The sequence below is a fragment of the Pleuronectes platessa genome, chromosome 16 (genome assembly GCF_947347685.1).
Source record: "Pleuronectes platessa chromosome 16, fPlePla1.1, whole genome shotgun sequence".
Taxonomy (NCBI): domain Eukaryota; kingdom Metazoa; phylum Chordata; class Actinopteri; order Pleuronectiformes; family Pleuronectidae; genus Pleuronectes; species Pleuronectes platessa.
In genome coordinates this window covers 17,182,337-17,188,543 of record NC_070641.1, presented here as the reverse complement: position 1 = coordinate 17,188,543, position 6,207 = coordinate 17,182,337, and the positions used below count along the sequence as shown (strand labels likewise).

At 43.9% G+C, this 6,207-nt stretch overlaps 1 pseudogene; it reads left to right on the top strand.

Annotated features, from left to right (window-relative positions):
- Positions 1-590: 590 nt before the first annotated feature.
- LOC128458885 (methionine-R-sulfoxide reductase B1-A-like) lies at positions 591-1,266 on the top strand (annotated as a pseudogene).
- Positions 1,267-6,207: the final 4,941 nt, after the last annotated feature.

Sequence of the window (6,207 nt, the reverse complement as noted above, 5' to 3'; positions counted from 1 at the left end):
GTCAAGAAATATAGAAACATGTGAGATCTTCAAAAATGATGCAGTATTAATGTAGAAGGAAAAATTGGATATGGCAGTTTGCCCTAAAGCCCCTCAAGAAAAACTGTCATCTGCCCGGTAGCTAAATCTCCTCGTTCTCTACCTGACAAAAGCTTTTTAGATTGATTGATCCGTCGTTCCAACAAATAAGAGCAACAACTAACGAATCAAGAGATTGAGACGGAAATGATGAATCACAGAGGCATTTAAATCTTAAATAACAAACAGATATTATCCAGGCTCTTCTTGTTTGTAGAGAAGTGCAGCGTTTGGCTGCTATCTTTAAAGAAGGGCGTGTTCGGAAACATAATTTGCACGTAACATATATTAGTATTTCCTGGAGTTGAAACTCCCCAGGTGTACGTTGAGCTCTCCGAGGTGATCGGACAGGGCGTTCCACGTTGGCGAAGGCGTTTCCATGTGTACGTCTCAGTCAAAATGGAGTAGCATATAGTGGCCTTTAGGCCACGTGGTTCTTTGTGAAAGTTCATGTTGCTGAACTAGCTGAGGGGAAACTAGTCTTGGTTTTAAGGGGCTGAGACTTGGATGAAATGTCATATTGTTTTTTTTCTGGGGAAGAGGAAGGGAAAAATCACTTCCAGCCTGGTGAGTCACAAAAAGCAAGAGCAAGGTTTAAGGTCAAGGGGAATGGATACCTCCGCTGTATCACAACAACAACAACAAAAATAAATATTTTTTGGTTTCTCAGGTATTTATACGTGTGTTCTTCTGAATGTGGGAACAAGTTATTTTTCAGTAGGTCAAAGTTTGAGCAGTTGTCTTCTTGGCCAGCTTTCTCAGAAACAATCCACGGGGACAGTGTCTCCAACGAGCCTGAAGCATGGGGACCCCTAAAGGTAGATAATGCAGAAGTAGCAGTACTTAATATTTGTTGAATGAAGACTAAGTGGAATTTACTTCAACAGTTGACTGTTATTAACTGTGATTTAAAGGAATTGTGTTTTGACTTGAATCTTCTGGATCTCTCGGTCCCAGGTTTGTTGTGGAAAGTGTGGCAATGGATTGGGCCATGAGTTTTTGTATGACGGCCCGAGAGAGGGTCTGTCACGCTTCTGAATATTCAGCAGCTCACTGTGGTTGATCCCTATGGGTGAGTGCGTCTATGTTGTTTCTGTGTGGCTAGTTCGAATGAAGCTCACCACCCTCATTATCGTCCTCTATTTAACCCACTGTTTGAACCTCTTTTCCCTTCACAGAAAAGGTTGATGGATCGAAAGGTGAGCACTAGAAGAGAAGCTCTGTTGCTGCAGGTACAGGCAGTTGATGACGTACTCTGTGGTAAAAACATGTCGGTCTCCAGGGCACTGATGGACCCTGGCCTCACTGAGCAGGAAGAACAGACCGGTCTGAGTTACTTTTTATAAACCATTAAAAAACTGAAACTGGGTCATGTAGACTCAGCCACATTAATTTGTACTGTGTGATTTAATGCTTAACCTCCATCTCTGGCAAAGACTTTAAGATGTTTAATGGTTACGAGAATACGGAGCTCGCTTCTCTTAGTTTTGCACATTGTTTGCAGGCCTCAGCTCAAATGAATCTACCACATGTGAAATGTACATGACAGACCTCAAAGCGTTCCTCAAATGTGCAGTTGCATATTTCTTTCAGCTGATGGTGCTATTTGTCCTAAAAACTATCCTCTTGTGCTGTAATGCATCACTTTGGACGTACATATGGGGAAATAATAGAGATGTACAGAGCTGGGCAAAAGTTTTAAGTGAGGAAAATGTGTCCACTTGCTGCCCCCCCCCCCCCCCCCCCCCCCCCCGCTCCTCCCCACCCCCCTCCCCACCAAAAGCCACGGGCCTGTTCACAAACTCATCTGCACCAGAACAACTGACTTATTTCAGTCCATGTCAGGAGATGTATGGAGCTTCTATGTTTCTCTACTCTGCAAAGTTTTTCAGGTAACTCAGAAAACCATTTCTTGGCCGGGTTAGGGTTAGGGTTAGAGAGAGAGAGAGAACGTTCAACAGCTCCGATGCTGTCTAAGTGTCTGGGATGAGCAGGTGTGGAGATGCTCATTTCAAAGAGCGAGAGAGATCACAGAAGGAGATGAAAGCTTCAGTGGCAGCCCGGGGATTAAGAGAGGAAGTGCAAACATTCATAGACGGCAGTGCTCTGTGGTATTAAAATATTTTTTTTAAAGCATAGACAGCATTCATTTCCTGTGATAGACACTGTTCTTTTTCTCCCTTCATCTCAGCGGGAGCAGCCGATAGATAGATAGACAGACAGACAGACAGACAGACACATAGATAGATAATTAGCAGTCTAATTTTAGTCATAGTCTATGATCAGCTGCCACCACGGTCAGAAATAAAGTCTAGTAGAAAGTACAAGGCGAGTAGTGCGATCATCTTACGTGAATAAAGCAAAGTTCAGTGCATGGACTGTCTGTAATCCTTATGTTGCCTTACCTCAAGTTCTTCATTAGTGCCTGATCAGACGTTGTTGTGCATTGTTTGTTGTATTGCCACACAGCTGGCACACAGACAGACTGAAGTGTCCTCGGTGGGGGGGGGGGGGGGGGGGGGGGGTCTGGAGGAAGTTACAAATCCACCAAAAAAAAACTAGATAAACTAAATGTGAGAATGAGCGATGAAGAGGAAATGGCTCTGAACCCAGGGCTGTAATTGACGTTGCCTATTTGCACGAACACTCCTTCAGGTCGGATTCTGGGCGCAGCTGTATGGCCAAGTGGAAGTAAACAGGAAGGAGGAAGTGGTAATCCTTTGATAGGATCGTGAGACAGACCCCACTTCTCTTCCACTGACCTCTGGGGCTCATCATGCAGACATGTTCCTTAACTACATTAAACCAGGATGGGTCCAAAGCTGCCCCGCTCCCGAAGGCCGAGCCCCGAGGTCCGACTGCACATATGCGTGCCAGGCTGACTCATTCAGGGGACATCTTGTTTTAATCGTAACCTATGTGAGCTCGTCGCTTGGATGTGGATGTTTACGGGCACTGCACCTGCTTCTGTTTTTAAGTGGTGGTGTCTCGTTCTGCGTTCACATGCCATGGCAGTTCACCCTCGTTCGTTTGAGGCAACATTCCCCAAAAACATCTGTCATCCAGCGGCTCTGCTTCACACGCCACAGAAGCTGTGATCGCTCTGTGGCAGGAATAAAAAGCTCCTGAAAGCGGGACTGTAGCAGAAAGAGAGAAAACGCCTTTCATCAAGGAGTAATATCTGCCGTCTATGTACGTGTCTCCGTCCACACATAGTGGTGCTGCCCTCCACATGTTTCAGACACAAGTACGTACACAGGCCAAACATCTGTCTCCCTCTGAGTAATGAATGAAAGGCCAAACAAAGTTTTTATACATGACACAGGAATGTGATTTCCGCTCTGGATCAAAAGAAAGTTCTGGAAACCTCAGCCGGTCCAGGTCCAGTTGGGCATCGTTCTAATTCTGTCCGGACAACATGTGTTTGAAAGAGACGGAGGCCGTGAAAACCAAAAGGAGGATTCTGTTTTCGCCCTTCCTCTCTGGCAGGCCCGGCAGTGAACCACAACATAAAATGATGTGTATTTTACAGAGTGTATAAACAGATTTTATGTGGTGCGGGTGTATGAAACGCATATCTTTATGGGCCGTATTGGTTATAAACACTGTAAATGTGGAATGAGGAGTAATAAAAACACAATTACAATGAGGAAAAAACAATGGGAAACCTCACATTTCTGTAATTTCCGTCAAAAAGTCAACGGTGAAAACATGTGAGAGATGCAAAGTTGCCCGGTGAGGCCAAAAAAGCGCCTCGTAAAATCCCAAGTATGAGGGCTCCAGTGAGAAAATAAACAATAAGCGAAGTTTCAATGGCCTCGGCTGCTTTATTGTCATCTTTAACACATGAGCACATTCCTGTTTAGAGCTCCCCCAGCTTCAATAACACAGAGGGGTTCTGAACACGTATGTATTTTCAAACATCGCTCGCTATCTGTGTTCTGATCTGTTTCAGGGAGACAGGACCCCAAGACAGCAGCGCAGGTTGGTCTGAAACTTCAAAAGAATACTTGAGGTGTGTGGCACTGGCTTTGTTCGCAGGGATCAGGGAGAGAGGTCCTTATTTTCAGGGAGGCTGTGCTGAGTGAGGGATAACAGAGGAGGTTTTAACCACTGGCTGATTCTATGCCCACATGTCAACTTCTTTATCTGCCTCCATCGCGGACTTACAGGGGGTTTGAAAGGCCTCAAAGGGAGCCACCATAATCCAGAAAGAAACTGTGGACAAGCTGTGTCTGTCGTGTCAAAAAAAAATAATTCATTCCTAGTTTGCGTTTGCTGCATGAGTTTCAGAGTCAGGGGCTGGTGAGAATGATCAAATGGATTCCCAGACAAAAGTGTGCCAGAGGCCAGGAAGCATTCATCAAACACGCCGTCTTCAGAGAGTATGGAAATCTCAGGAGCGGTTTTGGATTTCAGCTGAGTGATTTAAATGGAGGCTCGGTTCAGAGATAGCCGGGGCAGCGGTGGACTGTGGAAAATGCCCTATTTGTGTCAGCGCGTGGCCGGAGATGTCAGAGGCCTTCGCCCAACGCCTGGAGAGGTTCACGGCACTCTAATGCAAACACGCTAAAATGCAGACAGAGGCTGAACCCTACAGAGGGGAAGAAAGTAATTGCCTCAGTCTTTCCCCGGGTACTGTGCCACAGGCTGTCTCCCTCCCTCTCGTCCAAACTGCACCCAGCTAATCCCGGCTCCCTGCAATTTGTGGCTGCTCATCCTCTGTCATCTTGTTCAGTAATCCCAGCTTCATGTGAGATCCACATCAAGTTATGTGGATCTGCCAAGGAGAGAATAAGAATGAGGACAACAACCAGTTGTGCATGTTCCTTTCCGTATATGATCATACACGTCTCTTTGTTTGCAACACATGTATAAATATGGTCTCTACATACATTTTGTGAACCCTGAAACCCCCCACAGGCCCCAGATGGGTGGTCTTAATAGTCAAAATTGCTCCTTTGGTTATGTTGATTGCTAACTTCTGTGCAGAAGTTGTTCAGAGGTGCCTGAGCTCTTTATTCTCCTCAGTGATTATAACCCAATCAGGAACCTATAATCTACATCGTATGTAGTATCCTGAAGCCGTCATGGAGGTATTTTTGACTTGATTTGGCAAACATTTTGAATGTCTTCTTTAGTAATCTTGAGTGTTTGTGATGGTTTTAAATTACATTCACAGTTTCATGCAACCTTATCAGTTACTGTAAATTCAATGTTAATGGTCACATTTGAATGTGAATAAATAAAAGTAACACTTATTCATTCATTTTACAACTTTTGTGTACTTAATTTAATCAAGTTACTTTCAAGTTATTTGATTTATTCACATTCACTCAACATGATAGAAAAGTAATTTAATGTGACACTTTACATTGAACTTATGTTGTAAGGCTACATGGGAAATGTAATACACAAAGCTACACAACTATTTACGTTTCTGCCGAAATCTGTTGAAAGAATGTGTCGCTGCTTTATCCCACTCACTGAACACACGCTCTTTTGAAACAAACAAAACAAAGTTGCCAGGTGGATCTTGAACGTTCTCTTGTCCCCAACCACAAATCTAAATTGGTCCCGCTGACACTTTGTGTTTGTACAGATCAAATGAGCTATAACTTCAAACTGTGATTAATGAGCCTCAGAGGTGCTGGTAGGTGGGTTGTGTTACCTTTTGAGAGAGCCAGGCTAGCTGTTCGGCCCTGTTTACAGTCTTATTGCTAAGCTCCAACACAAAGCAAATAAGCGTGTTTCTCAAAATGTCCTCTGTCATCTGTTATACTGAATTTCACCTCAAATACTAATATAACTGGATCTAAATGAAGTGTTTAGCGTGTTTGTTTGTGTGGATACCACTCACGAGTGAATGAGGGGAATTCCATGCATCTATACAGCTTTATGGCCCTCAGCACCTATTGTGTAACACACACACACACACACACACCTATTCCCCTCAAAGTATGTATCATTAGAGCCAACAATCCTTCAAGAGTTATCACTTATCGGGGGATTTACTATATCAAAAATAATCCTCACAACATGATTAATATTTCTTCCGCATTAATATTTGGCCCACACAAACTTTAATTCCCCACCTTTACACTTTATGCTTTTACTTTTGTGCCAGTA